The 22,397-nt window shown below is 48.4% G+C and overlaps 1 protein-coding gene across 1 annotated transcript in view; it reads right to left on the bottom strand.

Moving 5' to 3' along the window:
* Positions 1 to 21,295, bottom strand: part of PRRC2B (proline rich coiled-coil 2B) — a 90,246-nt gene extending 68,951 nt beyond the window's left edge. Inside the window, 1 exon segment of the mRNA XM_025475522.3 lies at positions 21,138 to 21,295. The gene's annotated coding sequence lies outside the window, so the exon portion shown is untranslated.
* Positions 21,296 to 22,397: the final 1,102 nt, after the last annotated feature.

A 22,397-nucleotide genomic window follows, 5' to 3' on the forward strand; every position in this document is an offset into this window, starting at 1 on the left:
TACCTACCTCCCAGGCCCGACGTCAGGAATAAATGAGAGAAGGAACACAGCACACGTGACCCAGTGCTTGTGTGCCCTTAGAAGGTTCTTGGCCAAAGGCAACTGTCACTCTAGCTCTGCACCAGCTCATCTCTCAGGCTGCCCAGCTCCACCATCATCAGCCTTGCACATGGCACTCAACCCTCGGGATGCCTGTGTAAGCAGCGAAGCCTTCATCTTCCCCACCACTAGGTGCCCAGGGGCCCAGGTGCTGGCACGCCTGGCACCTCTTCCCCTCCTCCTATGACCCAGGGACCTGTCCCCACTCTGGTGCATGAAGGCTAAAGGGCCCCAATACAGAGTGCGGGCCTTCAAAACCACCAAGAGAAATCTGTTAAATGTTTAGGATCTGTTGGTGGACCCCTCCCTCCTTCACCCCCATTATGAATTCTCAGAAGACAGAGATACACTTTAACTCCCAGGAAACCGTCTTGAGATAAATAACTCCTATATTCTGTGGCTACGTTTTCAACAAGATAAAAACTGCTGTGGCTTCAGGGTTTCCCACCTCAGGGCAGCAAGCATGGGTATTCGCTGCAATCACACACTGGTGTTACAACAGGCAGCTTCAAGGAGGGGGTATTCCTAGCTCCACTTCATTGTTCATCCATAACATTCTTCAGTAACAAAAGGAACATAAGCTTGATAGAAGCTTAAAAAAAAATACAGAAAGTCGTCACAGTCGACCAGCTCCCGGGTACCCCAGCAGGTCTGCGTTTGCCAGCACAAGTCCCTACACTCAGGGCCACCTGCCTCCTGCTCCTCTGTTTTACTCTGCTTTTGTTGTCTATTTCCAAAGAGTTCGACAATGAAGGTCATAAAACGCTATTAACTAAATTCTAAACTGATGTGCTATGTGCTTAACAAAATTATAAAAATGATTCTAAGGAAAGCTTCCAGAGGGCTGCTGGCAGGCCAAGCACAGGCACGCAAAGGATGAGTCCCAGCACTGACTTTGTTTACACCCAGAGCCTTCCCAAAGGAATGACATCACTGTAAGGGCTAGAGTTGGGCTAGCAGAGGGAGGATGGCTGGGCAGGAAGTGTCAGTCTTAGCCCAGTGGAAAGCATTCCTTCCACCTCCCAAAGCCAGCGTCCTCACAAACCCACTGCTACACACATACAAGAGGGTGGAGGGACAAAAGCTGGTTCTGACAACTGCCAAAAAGCGGCCACCACCAATGCCGAAATGCAAGGCTGCCCCTTGGTGGCCTCTGGGGCGAAGCCTCGCCACCCCCTCTTGCAGGCAGTGGCTCTCTACAGACACACAAGGAAATACCACCTCAGCCACTTCCGTTTGCTCTTTTACACACAGGGACAGAAAGTTTACTTGAACAGGCTGTGGGAGGACTAGAAAAGGTGGTCACAAGGTGTGACACAAACACCGCTTGTTGTACTGGAGGTAGTGGTTACTGCCCTGCCAACCCTCCTTTCAGTGCTCAGCCTCCCCCTGCAGCCCCTGCAGCTTCCAGCTCCCAGCCTTCTCAAGGGGCCTGGAGGGGCGTCCAAGGACAGAGTTCACTCCCCATATATGCAAGGAGGTGGGGACAAATGGCCAAGCTTCCCAACCCACCCTTTCTTCTGGGCCTTGCAACAGTCTGCAGACACTGTAACAAATAGTAGCACTCAATGCTTGACACAAAAACATAAGCACTGTGGATGGGGGGAGGGGTGCGCAAAGCAGCAGCAGAGCTGTGTAACTGACAAATACATACCTACTATTCAAACACACAAATGTTACTGTGTATCCACCTATACATGCACACACATCCCTTAGTTCAATTCCCTTTGATTCAAGAAATGCTATTTAGGATGCAGGGGTGTTCTGGTTAAACAAGGCAAAAGGACTACCAGCATTTATAGCTCACTCTTCCAACATCCCCTAAAATGAAAATAAACAACAAAGGGCACCCAAAAGTCAAGGACAATTTTGGCAGACAAGGAATAGTCAGTGGAAACAGATCTCACAGACTGAAGGATCCTACAAACAGGACTGGAGAGAGCTCAGGAGGCCCTGAGAGGGGGTGGGTACTTCTTACTGGGATTTAACCATGGGAGGGTTTCTTGCAAGATCCCCTCCCACTCTGGATAAATTAAACAAGGTAAGTCTAGACTTGACTTGAGAAGCCAGGATCCAAGGGGGTGGGGGTGAGGAAAAAAGCTAAAAAAAAAAAAAAAAAAGCCTGGTGAAAACCTGAATCACAACTCCTAAGCAAGCCTGGGTCCCCCTCTGCCATCAGCCTCACTGCCAGGTGGCAGACAAACATACTCAGTCCCTCTCTCAGCACCCCTGGCAAAGACCAAGGAGTCTTCTCTTGTAAACCAATAGACACAAACACCTGGGGCTCCAGAAAAACAGGCAGCCTCCCTCCCACTTACCCTATAGGGAAGAGCTCCCCCACTGACCCACCCACTCAGGACCCAACCAGCTGCAGATATGCCCATGACCACAAACATCCAAAAGCCTTCAGCGAGAAGGCAGATACCAAAAACAGAGACAAATAAAAGAATCAGGAACCAAAGATTTTTAAAAAGTAAAGTAACATAAAATCAGGATTCTCAGAAAATTAAGAGAAGATACTACACCTATGCAACAGAAACAAGACTTTTTCTTTTCCAAGGGGCAATCAGAAAAAGCCCTAGGAAGTACTAAATATATGATAGGCCAAAACCCACTATTTCACATTAATCATGAGAAAAATATCAGACAAATCTCACTGGAGAGACATTCTAGAAAATACTGGGCCAGTACTCCTCAAAATTTGTCAAGGTCAACAGAAACAAGGAAAATCCGGTAACTGTCAATCTGGAGGAAACCAAGGAGGCATGGCAACTAAATGTGGTATCTTGGAACAGAAAAGCACTTACGGGGCAGCCCAGGTGGCTCGGAAACCACCTTCAGCCCAGGGCCTGATCCTGGAGACCCAAGATCGAGTCCTACGTCAGGCTCCCTGCATGGAGCCTGCTTCTCCCTCTGTGCCCTCCCCTGCCTCTCTGTCTCTCATGAATAAATAAATAAATCTTTAAAAAACAAAAGAAAAGCACTTAAGGTAAAAAAAAAAAAAGAGAGAGAGAAAAATAACCTGAATAAAGTATAGACTTCTGTTAACAACAATGTATCAGTGTTCATTACTTAGTTGGGACAAAGTATCATACTAACATTAGAACTTTGTAACAGGGGAAGCAGCAAGGTATACAGACACTTAAACTTAGTTTTCCTATAAATCCAAACTATTCTAAATGTTTTCATTTTAATTTCAACAGAAGAAATGAAAGATCAAGAAAAGCTCAGAAAAAATAACAAGGAGTTGAATGCTGGTATCCCCTCCCCCACCCCAAAATTAAAGGGTGAACCAGGAATCTAACTAGGAGTGATGGAAACGGAGGGGGAAATTTCATCAAATGAAAAAGAACATGAAAAATCCCCCAGAGGTGAGTACCCAAGCTTGCAAGGGCCCACCTAGTGCTCAGAATAATGGATACAAAAAGAACAAAGTACATTAGGGATAAAGAGAAGAACCCAAAAGCTTATGAAAGCGCCCTGCACACGGGTGCTCACACACACACACACACACACACACACACACACACACACAAAGTCCAGGGAGGAACAATCAGAATGGCAATGAGGTCTCAAAAGCAACAATGAGGCATTTCTGCACTTCTCACCAACATCTTTCCCCTCCCTGGATAATGATTTTCAATCTAGAGTTTAATACTCAACTGACCAAGTCAAGTGTAGGAATAGAAGACAGCTGCAGACTCACATATGGGAGGACTAAAAACATACACCCTCTCAGAAAGTTGCAGAATATACACAGATGAGAGCAATCCAACACAGAGGCAAATGTCTCCCTTCCTCCTTCCTAGAGGAAGTGATCTCGTTCTTCCCCCAGCACCCTGAGGGCTCCCCCACACCCACCTGGGTCTATGAGAAACCCATTCCCCCTGCGGTCCCTTGGCCCAGCAAGGCTATATGACCCACCCAGACAAAGATGCCTCTTAATGACAACATGGCACACTGGACCGACCAACCAACTGGAAACCTGCCCTCCTCTGGACTTCCACATACTTGAGGCAATAATGTCCTCATTGTTTAAGGAAGCTTAAGATAGCTGCAGTTACTTGATGTTCCAACTGCCCAACTGAAACATGCATGGGATCCAGGAAACAAGGGATCCAACACAGAGGGAAGAAGCCCCAGAAATGACAACAAAAGACAGCCCAAGACGGCCTCTGTACAACAGGCAAGAGAGCAGCCTGTCCTGATGAGAGGACACAGGCTCCAGGGGGTAAACAGACTCACAGATTAATGTATTTGGGCAATTAGAAAATTGTGTTTGGGGCAGCCTGGGTGGCTCAGCGCCGCCTTCAGCCCAGGGCGTGACCCTGGAGACCCAGGATCAAGTCCCACCTCAGGCTCCCTGCATGGAGCCTGCTTCTCCCTCTGCCTGTGTGTGTGTGTGTGTGTGTATGTGTGTGTGTGTGTGTGCGTGTCTCATGAATAGATAAATAAAAGCTTAAAAAAAAAGAATGAAAGAAAATTGTGTTTGTAAAAAAAGGAGAGGATACAGGTTTTAATGCCATTCAATTTATCAATTTATATGTTTTGGTCATGTCTTCTATGTTCCACTTAAAGAACTGTGTTTTACCTGAGATCGTAAAGATATTCCATTTTCTTCTACAAGCTTTACTGTCTCATCTTTCATGGTTAGCTCTCATCATCCATGTAAACATGATTCTGGATGTGATTTGAGGCATAAGACTCATCATCCCAGTGCCTTTTTTGAAAAGGCCATCTTTTCCCTTTGTCATGTGGCACCTTTGTCATAAACTGACTACTTTGGTGAAATTGGTTTCAAGATCTCTGTTCTATTCTATCAGCCTATTGTCTATTCTTTTGAAGACAATGAGCTGTCTTCTTGACCACAGCTTTTATGAAGTCTGGAGACATCTAGTACAGTAAGTCCTTCAGCTTTGTTCTTCCTCAAGAATGCTTGGGTTATTCTTGGCTCTTTCCATTTTCATATAAATTTCAGAATCAGCTTGTCAATTTCCAAACAAAACAACAATAAAAGGAAAGCCTACTGGAATTTTGAATGGAATTACATGGAAGCCAGAGTTCAAATGCAGGAGAACTGACATCATTACAAGGCCATACTCCCCAGTGTTGGTGAGTAAGGCAAGGAAAACTCTCCCCCACTGCCAGTGGACATGCCAATTGGTAAAATCACTGGAAAACTGGCAGCTGTCTGCTGAAGTTGAACATGTGCCGACCCTGCGACCCAACCATTCCATTCTAGGTCTGTACCCAACAGCACAAGTACATCTACACATCCAGGGATGTGTGTACAAATATTAACAGCAACGCTACGTGTAAGAGCTCAAAATGGACACTAACGCAAGCCAAAAGCCTACCACCACTAGAACAAATCAATATTATATCCACATAACAGAAAATTATTCAACAATGAGTATAAACACACAACTATGCAGATGAAACTCACAGGTACAATGTTGAATCAAAGCAGCATATACAAGAAGCAGAACACAGAATCATTTTATAAGGGTCACAAGGCAATCCATAATGAAAACACTGACTGGCAGGAACCTACTACACACAGAGTAACTTCAAAGGGAGGGGTGGGAATCATTGCAAGTAGAAAACACTGGGGGAAAAATCTCTACACCTTGGTGGATCAAGCCAACTCAAAATAGAAAACAGAGGATCTGATTGAGGTAGATCAGCAAACATGTTCAAAAAGTGACTATGGGGGGTGCCTGGGTGGCTCAGTGGGTTGGGCATCTGCCTTCAGCTCAGCTTGTTCCTAAAGGTCCTGGGATCCAGCCTCACATCGAGCTCTCTGTTCAGTGGAGGGCCTGCTTCTCCCTCTCCCTCTGCCTGCCACTCTGCCTACTTGTGCTCTCTTCTCTGTCAAATAAATAAATATATATTTTTTTTAAAAGTGACTATGGACACCCCGCTGGTTCAGTCAGCAGAGCATATGACTCTTGATCCCTGGGTCATGAGTTCAAGCCTTGCAGTAGAATTAGAGATTACTTTAAAATCTTTACCCCCACACACAAAAAAAAGTCACAAAATATGAAACTTTAAGGAAACACCCAAATTCTGAAAAGCAAAAATCTCTGACCACAGTGCAGTAAAACAAGACATAATGAAAGCAGAAGTAAAAAATAACCCGACTGGTTGGAAAACTTAAAAATCTCTCTTAAAAATTTTTTTGAATCAAAGGGAAATTCAAAAGTATCACTGCAGAATATCTAGAAAAGTAAGAGAGAAACGAACACTACGCATCAAAACTTGTAAAACAAAGGCAAATTTGTACTCAGAACATTTAACAATCTTTTTTTTTTTTTAAGGATTTTATTTATTGGAGAGCGAGCATGCACAGAAGCAGGGAGGAGGGTCAGAGGAAGGAGAAGCAGACTCCCCACTGAGAAGGGAGGCCAATGCCAGGCTTGATCAGAGGACCTGAGATCAGGACCAGAGCTGAAGGTAGACACTTCACTAACTGAGCCACCCAGGCACCCCAGCATTTAGCAATCTAAAAACCTTAAATTTCTTAACAGTATCCAGTTCTAGAAGTTAGAAAAAAGACATGATGGGGCTGCCTGGGTATCACAGTCGGTTAAGCGATTGTCTTTTGGTTTTAGCTCAGGTCATGATCTCAGGGTCCTGGGATCAAGCCCTGGTTGGGGCTCACCACTAACAGTGGAACCTGCTTGGCATTCTCTCTCCCCCTCTGCCTCCAACCCTCTCTCCCTCTACAAAAGAAAGAAAAAAGACATGGCTAAATGCAGAGGGAAACAGAAACGGGGATACCTGGGTGGCTCAGCAGTTTAGCACCCACCTTCAGCTCAGGTCATGATCCTGGAGTCCCAGGATCGAGTCCCACATTGGGCTCCCTGCATGGAGTCTGCTTCTCCCTCTGCCTGTGTCTCTGTCTCTCTCTCTCTCTCTCATGAATAAATAAAAACATAAAGATAAAAATAATAAAATAAATTTATAAAAAGAAACAATACATTTAAAAAGCCAAAAGTAACTCAATGGATTTAATGACTACATTTGAATAAAGCAGAATTAAAGATAGTTCTTTGAACCAAGAAATAAAATAGATAAACCACCAAGAGAAAGGTATGTGTATCTCATTTTACAGACAAGACACTAAGTCCAAGAGGTTCAAAGACTGGCCCAAGGTCAGTTGCCCACTACCAACAAGTTAGGGCGTTGTAACACCTAAGCTTGAACCCAGGGCAGCCTGCCATCCAGGTCTGCTCCAAAGTGCGGGCAGTCAATGGTCCCCAGAGAATGACCACGTGGTCACCAGAATACAATGCCCACAGTACTCCTGGGCTCTGCCAGTACTCCTGAGGCCATGGTGAGTGTGGGGGCCAAGTGTGGCCTGAGGTGGAGTCTGGGCAGGCACCACATCAATGAGGGAGTCTAAGAGTCCTAGGGCCCCAGAAGGTATGGCAGCTCCAGGCTCCTCATCCACAGGGGTCTGTCTTGAGTCTCCAAGCCACAGTATATGCTGGATGTTTTCTGTGATCCTTGTCATCACTCCTGACCAACTTAAACTGTTACGGGTCCTTTCTTCATGGGCCATGGGGTCAATTCCTATACACCCAGCTCTCAGGTGTCGGCTGAAGCCTACCAAGGACTCTGGCTAGAAATCTCCTAGCAATTTGCAGAATTCCTGGCCTAACTTATCTTTTGAAAATGCAGTTAATTTAACAACAACAAAAAAGACAATTTGGAGATGGGCAGTTGGATAGACATGTGACACGCAGGCCTCTCCCCCCAGGGTCAAAACTTAACAGGGACCTGGCAAATCAAAGGAATACACAACCCACATACCTGTACTTCAGTTTCTCCTTCCTTTTCCACCACCAGACAGAGAGTGATAGCCAGTGAACAGCACTTTGCAAATGCCACCAAAATCTAAGTTCTTTATTGTAAAATCTGATATAGCAGAGAACAGAACTGGAGACGGCATTTTTATCGGATTGTTCTTTCTAACCGGATCAACAAAACAGTTTCCGAGGGCCACTGACAGATGCACAGAAACACATGACTAGCTCGGGTAGATGCCTGTGAACCATCAGGGCCCCAACACCAGGAGCCAGGGTGCTTGGGATGGGGCTGAGCAAAATACAGAGCTTGGCAGAAGCTCCTGCCAGGAAGAGTCAAAAATGTACCAGCTGCCCAGTCCTGGCCCCGACCACGCTCCACGAACATGTATGTGTTTTACATTTATGTGGGTTACCTATGCAACTATTAGATGTTACAAACACACGTTCAGTATGACAAATTCTTTTTTTTTTTTTTAAGATTTTATTTACTTATTCATGAGAGACAGAGAGAGAGAGAGAGAGAGGCAGAGTCACAGGCAGAGGGAGAAGCAGGCTCTCTGCAGGGAGCCCAACATGGGACTCAATCCCCGGACTCTAGGATCGCACCCTGAGCCCAAGGTACACACTCAACTGCTGAGCCACCCAGGCGTCCCTCAGTAGGACAAATTCAAAAAACACTAAAGTAGGCAAAGTAAGTCAGTCCAACTCAAAAGGTCATCACAATTAACCTGAATGATATCCTTCAGGCTTTTTCTCAGCTCCCAGAAACCTAGCAGCAGCTGATGGTCTGCCAGTTTTATTGTACCAGTGTGGGAAGTTCCCTGATTACACTACAGCTCACTTTTTCTCTTGGTACAAGAAAATACACACCCATCTACCTCATCCTTTTGAATGCCTACAGAGTAGTTCACTGTTTAGCTGTGCCACATTTACCCATGCCCCCACGGATAGATACGGAAATTATTTCCAGCTGTGTACTACTGCAAATAATGCTACAACCAATATCCCCATGCATACATCGATACATGCCGGGCTAATATTTGTGGACCATCGGACATTTCTCTGAAGCATATTTCTAGTTTGTGCCCAAGGAACTAAATAAAAGGCAGGAGGAGGACCCCAGGCCCTTCCCCAGGTGAAATACACATGAGGCAGACGTCCTCTAGCAGCCAGTGCCCTGGGGATGCAGAAGACAGCCCACTTACAAGATAACAAGGCCTCATCCATCTTCCAACTGTGGCCCTCCTGAGGCCCTCCACCAGGAGGAGGCAGAAAAGAGGCAATGGTGCCTTCCTGACGAGCCCCAAAGAGACACCCTGGCAATGAACCATTCCACCTGGAGGTAATGGTGCCCTTTAATCCAAGTAAGCAAGGAAATAGTTCACCAAGCTGGCTGAATCACTGTCACAACTGCACAGAGGATCCTCCTAACCACTGCAGAAATGGCTGCCCTATCGCCCCCACAAGGTGGCCACAGGTGAAGGAAGAACAGGCCAAGGTCACTCTGTTCTGTGCTGTCTCACTCATCATGTCACATCAACCCAGAGCCAAGCCACAAGCACTAGGGTGTCTGCTTACACAGAGATGGTCCACCAACCACGCAGTCCCCAGAAACCCGCCTTTTTTTTCTTTGACGGAAGTAAATGAAGAAACCCAAATGTGCTGAAGGCAGGGGGGCTGAAAGGGCAAAGTGTTGGTTTAAATGATCTCCAATAAAGCCCAAGGGACTGTACCCCTCCAGAACCCATGGGCTATTGATTCCCCAAGCCTCAGATGCTACAAGAGACCTGGGAAGATTACAGTCGCTGGGCCACCAATCAGTGAAGTAACAAAAAGGAAGAACCCAAAAAGAAGGGACAAGTGTTCCCAGGGGCTCTCACAGGCATGCCAACCTTGTCATTGCAGCACAGATGAAAAGAGGAACAACGTGTGTGCACACTGGAAACACACTTTATTGACTTAGTGTTTACAAGTCTCACAGAGATGTTGACGGAACTCCATTAATGGAACACTGTTCTCACAATACTCCCGGGGCCCTCCCAGCTCCATCTACACACCCCCCACGATTCCTAAAATGCCACCCCCTACCCTAAACAACTCCACATCAGTGTGTGGCCCACCTGGCCCCCCAATTCCCGTGACACCACCGAATCATACAACCTGAAGCTCTCTCTCTGCAGGGCTGCACTCACTGTTTAGATCTACTCTAAGCCATGCCCCATACAGTGTCATGACTCATCCAGGGTGGCAAAGAGCCACAATGGCCTTTTCTTTTATTCCTCAAGAGAACAAGAAAGGACCTCAATGATTATGCTGGGGAACCATATAGAAAATAAAACATCTTGTACTTGCCTATATTTACATTAAGATATACCTATAAGGGTACCTGCTTGGCTCAATCAGTTAAGCATCTGACTCTTGATTTTGGCTCAGGTCATGATCTCAGAGTTGTGAGATGGAGCCCTGCCTGAGCCCTGTGTGGGGCTCTGCCCTGGGTATGAAGCCTGCTTAAGTTTCTCTCTCTTCCTCTCCTCTGCCCTTCCCCAACCCTCTCTCTTAAAAAAAAAAAAAAAAAATATATATATATATATATATATATATATATATATATATATATACACCTATAAACATTCATATGCGTAAAGCATTCCCATTAATGGAAGACAAAACTGTTCTCAAGATACCACCCATCTCTTGATCTGAAAAAGGGATAAGTGGGAAGGAAGAAATGACTCATTTCTCTACTTTGTGTATTTCTAGAGTGGATTTTTGTAACAAGCCTGTATTGTTACTGATACAGTGTTTTTAAGGTCTAGGTAAACTGAGCAATACAGAATCAATGTTTTGCACTGTTTCTGAGCTGAGTAGGGGCCACAGTCATAGCAACACACTAAGACGGGATTCATCCCCATCTGACAGGAAACCAAGGCTCAAAAGGGTAAATAGCACTTGTTCAAGCTCCTAGAGCAAGTAGATGTGAGTGAAGGGAATGAACACTCCTGTTTGCCTGATGCCCAGTCAGGAGCAGTCAGGGTTAATAGCCCAGCCAGCTGCAGAGCCTCCCTTGCACCCATCAACTGCCTGAGCACATCCATCTTTATTCTTCAAGACATTTACCTGAAACTCCCCAAGAACAGAACAGACTCAGCCCAAGGCAGCAGCAAATGACCCAACGCCGCAGTGAGGTGGTATTTACCTCGGACAAAGAGAAGGATGGCAGAGAGTGCTCCAATGCATCTGCCCCTCAGGGAGGTCCTTGGTTAAGGTTTCTGAGCTCCTGGAGGTGATGGCAGGGGCTATCTGATTTGGGTCTAAGTCTTCTGCACAGAGCACAGGACTTCGCATGCTATTAGAAACACTAACATCTAGTAAACAAATAAGCCCCAAGTGTATAAGCCTGCCTACTCCAAACCCCTAGGCCCTTGGCTAGTACTGCATCCAGGAACCATTAATAGCTACTGTTTATTGAGAGCCTGCTTGCCTTGTGCCAGGTACCTTATAAACACTTCGGCAGACGACCCATGAATCCTTCCCCAGTTCTAGGAGGAAAGCATTACTACCACATTTTGCAGACAAGAATAACAGAGACTCTGAAAGACTAAATAACCTTAAATCACCCAGCTCACAAGTGGTGGAGCCTGGGTTTGAAGTCAGTGGACCTCAAAGCCAAGGGCTACTCTTCATCAGGAAAGGAGCAGGAGGGGGCAAGGCATGACCACCTCTGCATGTGATTTGTCCCAGTTCAAGCTAACGATAATGACCCTCAAGGGCCATTCCCAATTGTACCTCCACCAGGAACTTTCTCTCACCAGAGCACAAATCCTTCCCAACGTGGCCTGATGAAATACCATCCGGGCATTTTCAGGGGTTTCAACTCTGCTGTTGCTTCACCCAGGAGGTGTGATTTCTGGGAATAATCAGATGAGGAAAGAAAGGCCCTAGAGGTGGAGTGGTTCAGTAGGCTGAGTGGTTCAGCAGATCTGCATGACAGCTATTATCAGGAAATGCAATAGAGGGTTGGCCTCCAAGTAAGTTCCACCCAGTAAGAAATATTAACAGCAACAAAACCACCAAACGCTGCAAAATGGGAGCCTCAGAAACCTCCAGAGACTAGGCCCCAGTGTGTAAAGCCTGGAAGAAAACATCTGTGCCAAGAGGCTACCTGTGCCTCTCTCCACAACCCAATTCTGGCCTTCCCCCAGGGAGATGCCCAGAACAACTCCTGCCTTGGCCACTTCTGTACTGCAAGACCACAGTGAACACTGCTTCCATAAGAAAACCTAAGATCCTTCACGGACTATAGCAAGCCCAGAACACTAACTGCTTCTGATTTGGGAAGTGTGCTCATCTAAAAGGCTATTCATTTAGTAAAGTCGACACAGTCCAGAAACACCCACTCTCGTATACTATTGTTTATAAATTGACACCGTTTTTTGAAGAGGAATTTAGCAGGATTCTTACCCAAATGCTATTCAACTGGAAGAGTCCACGCTGAAGAAACACATGCTATTATACAAATTATATGTTTCTCAAGAAAATTTTGGCAGAATTTTAGCAAAATTGTATAATATCCAAAAATTAGAAATAGCCCAAATGTCCGCCAATAGGAAAGAGGTTAAATCAAGTATATCCACAAAATACCCTCTGCAATCGCTAAAAAAGATGATGTAATACATCTGTATGGACTGTCACAGAGCATACCAAGACACTTTATTAAGAGCAAAGGGAAGCATGCTCTTAAGAATATAAATGCGTGTGTAGGGATAATGTGCACTTTTCTTTTTTCTGGAAGGAATGACAAGAAACTTCTCATTGTGGTTTCTCCTCAGAGAAACTGGAGAAGAGCATGTTACAGCTTAAATTTTCTAACTACTTTTTTTATTTTTCAAGATATTATTTATTTATTTGTTTATTTATTTATTTATTTATTTGAGAGAGACAGCATGAGCAGAAAGGGAGGAGCAGCAGGGAGGGAGAAGCAGACTCCTCACTGAGCAGGGAGCCTGACGAGAGGGTTGATCCCAGGACCCTGAGATCAATGACTTGAGAGGAAGACAGATGCTTCACCGACTGAGCCACCCAGGCGCCCCTCCAACTACTTCATTTTAAAAAATCAACTGGAAAAAAAATAAAATAAAATAAAATAAAAAATCAACTGGAAATACCTGGGTGGTATTATAAACTATTTTTGGTTTTTTTCCTTCATGTACTTGTAGATTTCTAACAACTTAATCTTAAAAAACACAGAAAATGTGATAGATCTGTATATATTAATACAAAAAAATTCTCTTTTGACACATTTAAAAATGCATGTTGTGGTACAAGAAAAAGTAGTGTGATCCTTTTTTTTTTTTTTTTGTGATCCCATTTTTGTTTTTTAAAAGCCTACCTACAAAGGGCTGTATTTATACATGCATTCAGAGTCTGGGAGGAGAAACACACCGAATTGTAAACAGTAGTTACTGCCTGGGAAGCTGGAGGGAAGAGCTTTCATTTTTCTTCATACGCTTGCTTTTCTTTTTTTAAATGAGTATGTATACTTTTGCAATTAATTTTATATCAGAAAAAAAATTCCACTTTCTGCTTGAGGACAAGGTCTCCACTGTCCCCAGCTACTTCGGAACACTCAGCCCATTCACCACTAGGGCAGGTCAGCCAGGCGGCAGTGACAGGACCCCTCCCAGACAGGACGATGTTTCCCTACCGCCCAGGACAGAGCGGTTCTTGAAGCTCTGGACTGTATGTAAACAACACCTGCCTAAAAAAGCTCTGGAAGACACAAAGGAGCCGTGGAAAGAGTGCCGGGATGACCTCCTTTTTCCAATTGGTCCTGCAGCAATGCATGCCATCATTCTACACAAAGACATGATCTCGAAAGCACGGTGGGAAAGTCACCCCCGGCTTCCCAGGGCCAAAATCCTACCTACCCTCCCCCAGGCTGGCGACCGGCCACAGCAGAGTACTCACATAACAGGTTCACATCCAAAGGGCTCTGACGCTCCGGAAAGCAGGCTGACCCACAAGCTTTCTACTGCAGCCCACACATTTCTGATTCCGACTTAGAAACACACTCTTAAGGACGCCTGGGTGGCTCAGCAGTAGAGCGTCTGCCTTTGGCTCAGGACTGATCCCGGTCTCCCAGGATCAAGTCCCACACTGGGCTCCCTGCAAGGCACCTGCTTCTCCCTCTCCCTGTGTCTCTGCCTCTCTCTCTCTCTCTCTTATGAATAAATAAACAAAATACTAAAAAGAAAAGAAAAGAAACACTTTTTTTTAAAGATCTCCCTATTTTATTTTATTTTTTTAAAGATTTTATTTATTTATTCATGACAGAAAAAGAGACAGGCAGAGGGAGAAACAGGCTCTGTGCAGGGAGCCTGACGTGGGACTCAACCCCGGGGTCTCCAGGATCACACCCTGGGCTGAAGGCAGCTCTAAACTGCTGGGCCACTGGGGCTGCCCCAAGAAACACATTTTTAATACTTCAGGGCTTGGCATACTGTTTACAATGGGTGCTTCTTTTTTTTTTTTTTTTTTTTTAAGTTTTTGGGGTTTTTTTAAGCAATCTCTACACCCAACGTGGAGTTCAAACTCACAAGGCTAAGATCCAGAATCACATTTCCACCAACTGAGTCAGCCAGGTAAGGTACCCCAACAGGTGTTGATTCCAAGTCTGCTACATTTTTCCAGAATGCCCTCCCTGACTACCCCACACCCAGGCTGAGTTGGCCTTGGCTCCTCAGTGCACTTCCACGAGAACCTCTTTGGCAGCTCCACCCCTCCTGCATGTGGGCACCCTCCCTGGTCAGACACAGAGCAGAGAGACCAAGGGAAGCAACAGAATTCTGCTTCATAGCCCACACTCTCTCGCTTGCTCCACTGGGGAAAATGTGCCAGTCAATACACAGGCAAAACTGCATTTATGCGTTGTCATTCACTGAGAGACGAACGGATAAACACAGTATGATGTGTGGAACGCAACGTGGAATATTATTCACCAGAAAAAGGAATGGCGTGCTAAGGCCTACTACAGCATGGATGAACTTGGAAACATTATGCTAAGTGAGATAAGCCAGACACAAAAGGGCAAATATTCTATGACTCCACTTACATAAAGACAGACAGACAGACAGCAGACAGTGGTTGCCAGGGGCTGAGGAAAAAGCAATGAGGAGTCAGTGCTTCATGGTACAGAGTTTCAGTTTGGGAAGGGGATATATTTCTGGAGCTGGGTGGCGGTTGCACAACACTGTGAATGTACTTAATGCCACTCAATCCATACACTAAAGATGGCTAAAATGATTAACCTTATGTATATTTTACCACAATAAAATATTTTTTAAAAGCATATCTAAGATAAAGTTGTGAAATCAGGGGCACCTGGGCGGCTCAGTGGTTGAGCATCTGCCTTTGGCTCAGGTTGTGATCCCAGGGTCCTGGGATCAAGCCTTGCATTGGGCTCCCTGCTCAGAGCCTGCTTCTCCTTCTCCCTCTCCCTCCGCCTGCCACCTGCCTATTTGTCTGCTCTCTCTCTGTGTCAAATAAATAAATAAATAAATAAATAAATAAATAAATAAATAAAATCTTTTTAAAAATAAAATAACAATAAAGTTGTGAAATCAGGAGCGCCTGGGTGACTCAGCCAGTTGGGCATGTGACTCTTGGTTTCAGCTCAGGTCATGATCTCAGGGTTGTGAGACTGAGCCCTGCGACAGGCTCTGCACTCCACACAGACGCAGAGTCAGCTTCAGATTCTCTCTCCCTCTCCCTCCCAACTCTACCTCTCTCTCAAATAAATAAATACAATCTAAAGTTGTGAAAAGAACCACAAGTAACAGAGGCAAGGAAATAATCATGGGAGGGTGACGACAAAGTCAGGTTGAGAAGGTCCCACAGGTCTCTTCAAGGAGGTGCTTGCCTTCTCCCCACGGGACCATGAGCTCCCGAGGAAGGCAAGCATGACCTTCACATCTCTGTGTCCCCAGAACAATAAATGTTTAAGTAAAGACACTTGTTCAGACTCAACTCCATACATGGAGTAAGGCCCCAAGCTTCACTAGCAGAGGGCTGAGCCAGGACCGAGATACTCAGAACTTAGTGGCCCAGGAAGGAAGCCACCTGCCTAAAGTCAGAAGTGACAAGGCTGAAGGCAAAAACCCGTACGGTGCCACACAGAACTAAGGGAGGAGCCTGTGTTCTCTCTGCCCTGGAAATGCCACTTGGAGGCATTAATCAGCAACATACACCAAGATTTACATGTGAGAAGACACCCTAAAAATCTCTTTACAAGAGGGAAAAGTGGGTAACAACAATCAAATATCTATCAGAGGACTAAATAAATCGTGGCATGCCATACAAAGAAAGCAATTACACAACCATTAAAATACATTTTCAGGGTGCCTGGCTGGCTCACTTGGCAGAGCATGCGACTCTCGATCTTGGGGATCATGAGTTCAAGCCCCACGTTGGGCATAGAGCTTACTTAAAAATAATAATAAATTTAAAAATGCTCTCAGTAATTTAGGAAATACACTACAACATTAAGAACTATCAACTGGGGGATCCCTGGGTGGCGCAGCGATTTAGCACCTGCCTTTGGCCCAGGGTGCAATCCTGGAGACCCGGGATCGAATCCCACGTCGGGTTCCCAGTGCATGGAGCCTGCTTCTCCCTCTGCCTATGTCTCTGCCTCTCTCTCTCTCTGTGTGACTATCATAAAATAAATAAATAAATAAATAAATAAATAAATAAATAAATAAATAACTATCAACTGCGAAGGATATATGGAATATTTTTCTAATTCTGAAAAAACACACACATAATCAAAGGAAATACACTAGCATTTACTGTCGTTCTCTCTGGATGGCAAGGTTCCAGATTATTTGTATTTTTATCCTTATTCTTTTCAGTATTTTCCTTTTTTTTTTCTTCAGCAAAAATATTACCTTTATGAACAGGGAAAAATGTGCTTACAGGGCCTTCCTCGCACAGTGTCCGGCACATAGCACAGGCCCAAGGAGTATCTGTTGCATGACAGTGACTTACTTCTGAAATCAATAAACAGCGCTTTCTCAACAGCACCAAGAGGAAAAGGCCAATGGTTTTCTTGGAGAAGAGGAAGAAAAGATACAGAGCAGAGCTACAAAACCAGCTGCAGAGGTGGGAGTGGAAGGAAGTCCTCCCAGAGACAATGTGAAGGACCGCCAGCAACTTAGCCAGCAACTTAAGATAGACCTCGTTCTGCCCACAGACACCTCCCTCTGCAGGCAGAGCTTTACAAGCTGGCTCCAGCATCTTACGGCAGCTACCTGGCCCCAAGCTCAGGCCACACGGAAACAAAATCAACAAGTACAGCTAAAAACAACACTCAACCAAGACTTCTGGCTCAAGTCACCAAGGCAAGCCTCCCTCCTAGGGCAGAGATTTCCCACAGGCCAGCCACAGAGAGAGAGAGAGACAATGATCTCTGTATCACCGTTGGCAGAGCCGGGGTCTTAGAGCTCCCAGGTGAGGTGGCCTGGTCCAAATGGCACCTTTTAAGCCTAAAAGCTGGTCATAAACAATTTTATTTCATCAGAAATCTAACCATCTCTCTCATTGCTCTCTCTCCTGAGCACCACAGCCAATGCTTTTATTCCTTTGTCCAAATGACAGACCAAAGGTTCCTAAAAGTCTACAAGCCACCCCCCCCCCCCGCCAATGGGACTTTCTTAAGAAAGAAATTGAGTTATGACTTGAAAAGCAGACAGTCTAGTTAGCTCTGAACAAGCCATGAGATTTCAGAGCACAAAGCCCAATAGATCTCTGCTGAAAATTTTATTTTTCAAGGGGAGCGTGTTGCTTTAAAATCCAGTGTAGGGATCCCTGGGTGGCGCAGCGGTTTGGCGCCTGCCTTTGGCCCAGGGCGCGATCCTGGAGACCCGGGATCGAATCCCACATCGGGCTCTCGGTGCATGGAGCCTGCTTCTCCCTCTGCCTATGTCTCTGCCTCTCTCTCTCTCTGTGACTATCATAAATAAATTAAAAAAAAAAATTAAAAAAAAAAATCCAGTGTAGACAGGCCCCATTTAATACCTACTTAACCATAACAAAATATATATACACTTGATAGTAGAGAAACTTCATTATCAAATTCAGAAATAACATGCATTGGCCCACCTGGCCTACTCTGGTTTGAAACTGAAACCAACATAGAAATGATCAATCTTAAATGGTAGAATAATGAGACATAACCAGCATACAGCCATTAGCAACATGAGTCAGTACTTTGTGCAAGCCAAAAAAAATAAAAAATAAAAAATCTTTAAAGTACAATAAAATAATCCTTCTTGAAAAAAGAGAACTGAAATTTAAAAGTGGTTGGGGGATGGTGAACAGGCATAACAAAAATCCCTCGGCCAGACCAGGCAAGCAGACCCAGACCAGGCAAGCAGACCGTGCTGGAACAAGTTCGGACTTGCCATTCCTGAAATTCCACTCTCCCAGGGTTTTCTGGCTCTCCCTTCCCAAGCTCTTTACCCATTTGGGCTCCAAGGAGACTAGAGAGGACCTAGGCTGCTGTAGGCAGCACCCTCTCCCACAGTAGCCTGAAACAAGGTCCCTCCATGCAGCCTTAGAGAACTGAAAATTCACAGGTAAACCAACAGCTTGCTGGATAGGGCAGTGCATTCATCTCCTTCCCTAACCAGCTAACAAACAGTCCAGAGCCAGACCCGGCCAGAGTGAGATCAGATAGAAAAGATAGGCCGAGAGGAGGGAAGCTGGGAAAACTGAAAGAGTGGCATGACCCGGCTAAGATGTCTCAGTTCCACAGCCAGTGGACCTGGAGGAGGTTCCAAGGAGGTTTAAAAAAATAGAACACAACAAAACCAAGATGGTCGTGGGAATGCCAAAATGTACCAAAACAAAAGCCTAGTAGTGTGCAGAATCACTATCAGCCCAAGCAGAATGTGTCCAGGGCCATTTACAACAAGCTACAGGTGTGGCCCAGAGCTAACCTGGGTCTCAAGCCCTCACCTTGTGACCAAGACTGGGGTCAGTTTCCCCTGTATTAGCCTCGTCCTTCCTGTGCTCTCCAATAAACACCCTGAGCAGCCTAGCTCTCCGTGGCCATTCAAGTGCTTCAGGCAGGGAATAGTAGTCGTGATATAAAAATACTAGTTAGGGATTGAAGATGGGGTGGGGAAGTCACAGTGCCATCAACCAGGAGAACAGGAGAAAAAGATCAGGAATTTGGAGCAAGAACCAGAAAATAAGGCAACCGGCAAAAACAACCTACATTTCCATCACCCTCCTATGGAAAGAAGCAGTTTGCTACAAACTGAATGTGAAGCTCACAAGAGCCCCAACAATACCCAAGTAAGGCATTAATTATTCCCATTTCACAGATGCAGGAGTTGCAGCTTAGAGACTCGCATAAAACCAAAATCCAGGCTCCAGGAGACACTTGCCCAAACAAGCTCCACAGGAGATTATTTGCCATTCCCAAAGGAGAGCAGTCATCCTCAAAAGGCAGGAGTCCCCAGCCTCTGTTTGTTGTTCTCAGTATCTTCCACTGTTCTAGATCTGCCTTAAACCAAGCAGTAGATGTGCCCTGGAAGGGACAAGCACCAAAGACCCAAGGATGGTGACTTACTGCCACACAGGCCAGTTCTGGGGGCTCGAGAGGCTAACTCTCTCCCATACCTGCCTCCCCCAGAGGCCCAGCACTGAATGAGCAAGTGCCCAGAGATGTTCCATCATGCCTCAGCCCAGCACCTGTGGCTTCCACCAGTTGGATCGGGCCAACCCAACGGGTGGCATTGCAGTGGCTCAATTCCATTCCACGGCTTGATAGCAGTTACAGAAACAGCAGAGCAAGAAACAACTATTAAACACTAACTGCATGCCACGCTCTTCTTCTAGGTCTTTCACCATCGCCCTAACCCTGTAAGGTGGACGATGCACTATTGATACCAGTGAAGGCTCTCTGAACCCTAGATGTTCCTGGCAGAAGCAGGACTCACACCCCACAGCCTGGGCCTCCCCAGTCCCTTACAGCACACAGCGCTCACTGTACACAGACAAGGCTAAAAAGGCTGCAGATGGATTTGGAGAAACCGTGCTACGACTTCAAACAGATGGTTGCAAAAACCAAACTGGATCACGTATAAAACCACATAAAATGCATACAAAATCTGAAGGGGGTTAAAAAAAAATTAAAAATCTCTGGGCCAATTTAACTAACCATCCTGGGAACCAAAGGCTTCTAAAGGTCTCTGCCTGGCAGCCATTTAGCAAATGACACAGTCGGGGGAGCCTCTCCAGTCCCTGTTCTCCCCACTTCCCCCAAGCTAACTAACCATTCCCTTGAAAAACACCTCCTCTTCTGGCCTAAAGGTGGGCTCGGACCTCCCACGACATTGAGAAAGCGAGGGAGTAAAAAGAAAACCGCCTTCCCATGCTGTGTAGACAGATCCACTCCGGAGGCCCACGGTTTCAATAGTGCTGCTTCTCACTTAGGAGAAGGGGGGGAAAGAAAAGAGACGAGGGGAGGAAAACAGACACACACACGCACACACACCCCATCTGGCAAGGCCCGAGCAGCGACATCCTGTTTATTATTTAACATTCTCGGCAGCAGAGCGTTAAGGATCGGGAAAATAGCCCGTCGCTCCCGCACGGAAGCCGCGGCGGCTGCGAGCCCCGGCCCCGGCCCCGGCCCCGGCCCCGGCCCCTGCTCCGGCCGCGGGACTCCCGCTCGGGGTGGTGCCGGGCAGGTCGGCCCCGGGAGCCGGGGGGCGCGGGAAGGCCGCTCCGTGCCCTCCAGGGCGGCGGGGCGGGAGGGGAGGGGAGGGGAGGGGAGGGGAGGGGAGGGATGCGCCCCGGCCAGGTCCCCCCGGCCCCCCCGCCCCGGCCCCGGCCCCCGCCCCGCCCCCCCCGCCCCGGCCGCGCGGCGCCGCTCAACAATGGCGAGCCCGGCCCGGCCGCCCGCCCCCGCCCCCGCCCCCCCCGCCCCGCCCGGCCCCGCGGCCCTCGGCCTGCCCGGGGCCCACGGCGGCGGCGCTCGCGGACGGAGGGCGCCGGGCCCGGCTCGCCGCGGTCGGGCAGCCGCCCCGAGACAAAGCCCGGCCGGGCCGCGCCGCCTCCATCTTCGCGCCCGCCCGCCGCCCGCCGCCCCGGCCCGGCCCGCCCCCGCCCCGCGCCCGCGCCCGCGCCCCCGCCCCGCCCGCCGCCCCGGCCCACCTGGTCTGGTTCCGCGGGCGCGACTGGGCCGGGCGATGGCGGTCGGGCGGCGGCCGGGCGCGGAGGCGGCGGGATGGCGGCGGATTGCGCGGCGGCGGCGCGGCTGCTCGCTCGCTCCCTCGCTCCCTCGCTCCCTCCCTCCCTCCCTCCCCGGGCTCGCTCGGCGCTCGCTCGCTCGCTCGCTGGAGCCTCCGAGCCTGTGTCTCGCCGCTCGCCTCCCTCTCGCGCTCCGCTCCCCGCTCCCCGCCCCCCGCCTGCCGCCGCCCCCGCCTCCTCCCGCCTCCTCCTCCCGCCGCCGCCCGCAGCCGCGCCTCGGCCCGCGCAGCGCCCCCTGCCGCGCCGCCCGGCCCGAGGGGGGAGGGGAGGGGGGAGGGGGAGGGGGTCCCGGAGCGGCCGGGAGAGGGGGGCTGGGGGGGATGGGGTCCCGGGACGGGAGGGGGGGAGGGGGTCCCGGGAGGGGGGAGGGGGGAGGGGAGGGGCCAGGAGAGGGGGGAGATGGGGCCCGGGGAGGGGCGGGGAGGGGGCGGGGCCGAGAGGGGGGGCTGGGGTCGCTGGGAGGCGGAGGGGGAGGGGCCGGGAGAAGGGAGGGGACTGTTGCGCGGGAGGGGCGGGGCCGGGCCGAGGGAGGGAAGGGGGCTGGGGTCCCGGGGACACGTGGGGGGAGGGGCACGAGAGGAGGGGCTGGGGTCCGGAGAGGGGCACGAAGGAAGTGGGGGCTGGGGTCCCGGGGAGACGGGAGTGGAGGAGAGAGAAAGGGGGCCGAGGTCCCAGGGAGACTCCAGGGAAAGGGCACGGGAGAAGGGGGGGCTGGGGTTCCGGGAAGGGGAAGGGGGTTCGTGGAGCGGGGGTGGTTGGGGGGGCCGGAATTGGGGCTGGGGAGACTGGGGGAGGGAGCGGGGAGAAGGAGGTCTGGGAAGCGGGTGGAGCACGGGACTGGGGCCCGGGGAAGGGGTCCTTGGGACGGGGAAAGGGAGGAGGCCCGGGGAGGGGGTTGGGGCCAGACGGGGAGAGGGGGGTGAGTGGTCCGGAAGAAGGGGGGCTGGGCTAGAGGGGGGCCTGGGGCGGTGAGGCCCTGACGGAAGGAGCGCGGAGAAGGGGGCGCGAGCCCGGATCCCCGCCCCCTCCCCTCTCAGAACTGCCGCGCCTCCTGACTGACAGCGAGCCTGGATTTTGTTCTGCGATGTGCACGGGGAGAGGAAACAGAAACAATACATTGTTAACTCAAAAGCAAGGTTGTTGCACGATGAAGATACTTTATCC

This window comes from Canis lupus, chromosome 9 (genome assembly GCF_003254725.2).
Source record: "Canis lupus dingo isolate Sandy chromosome 9, ASM325472v2, whole genome shotgun sequence".
Classification (NCBI taxonomy): domain Eukaryota; kingdom Metazoa; phylum Chordata; class Mammalia; order Carnivora; family Canidae; genus Canis; species Canis lupus.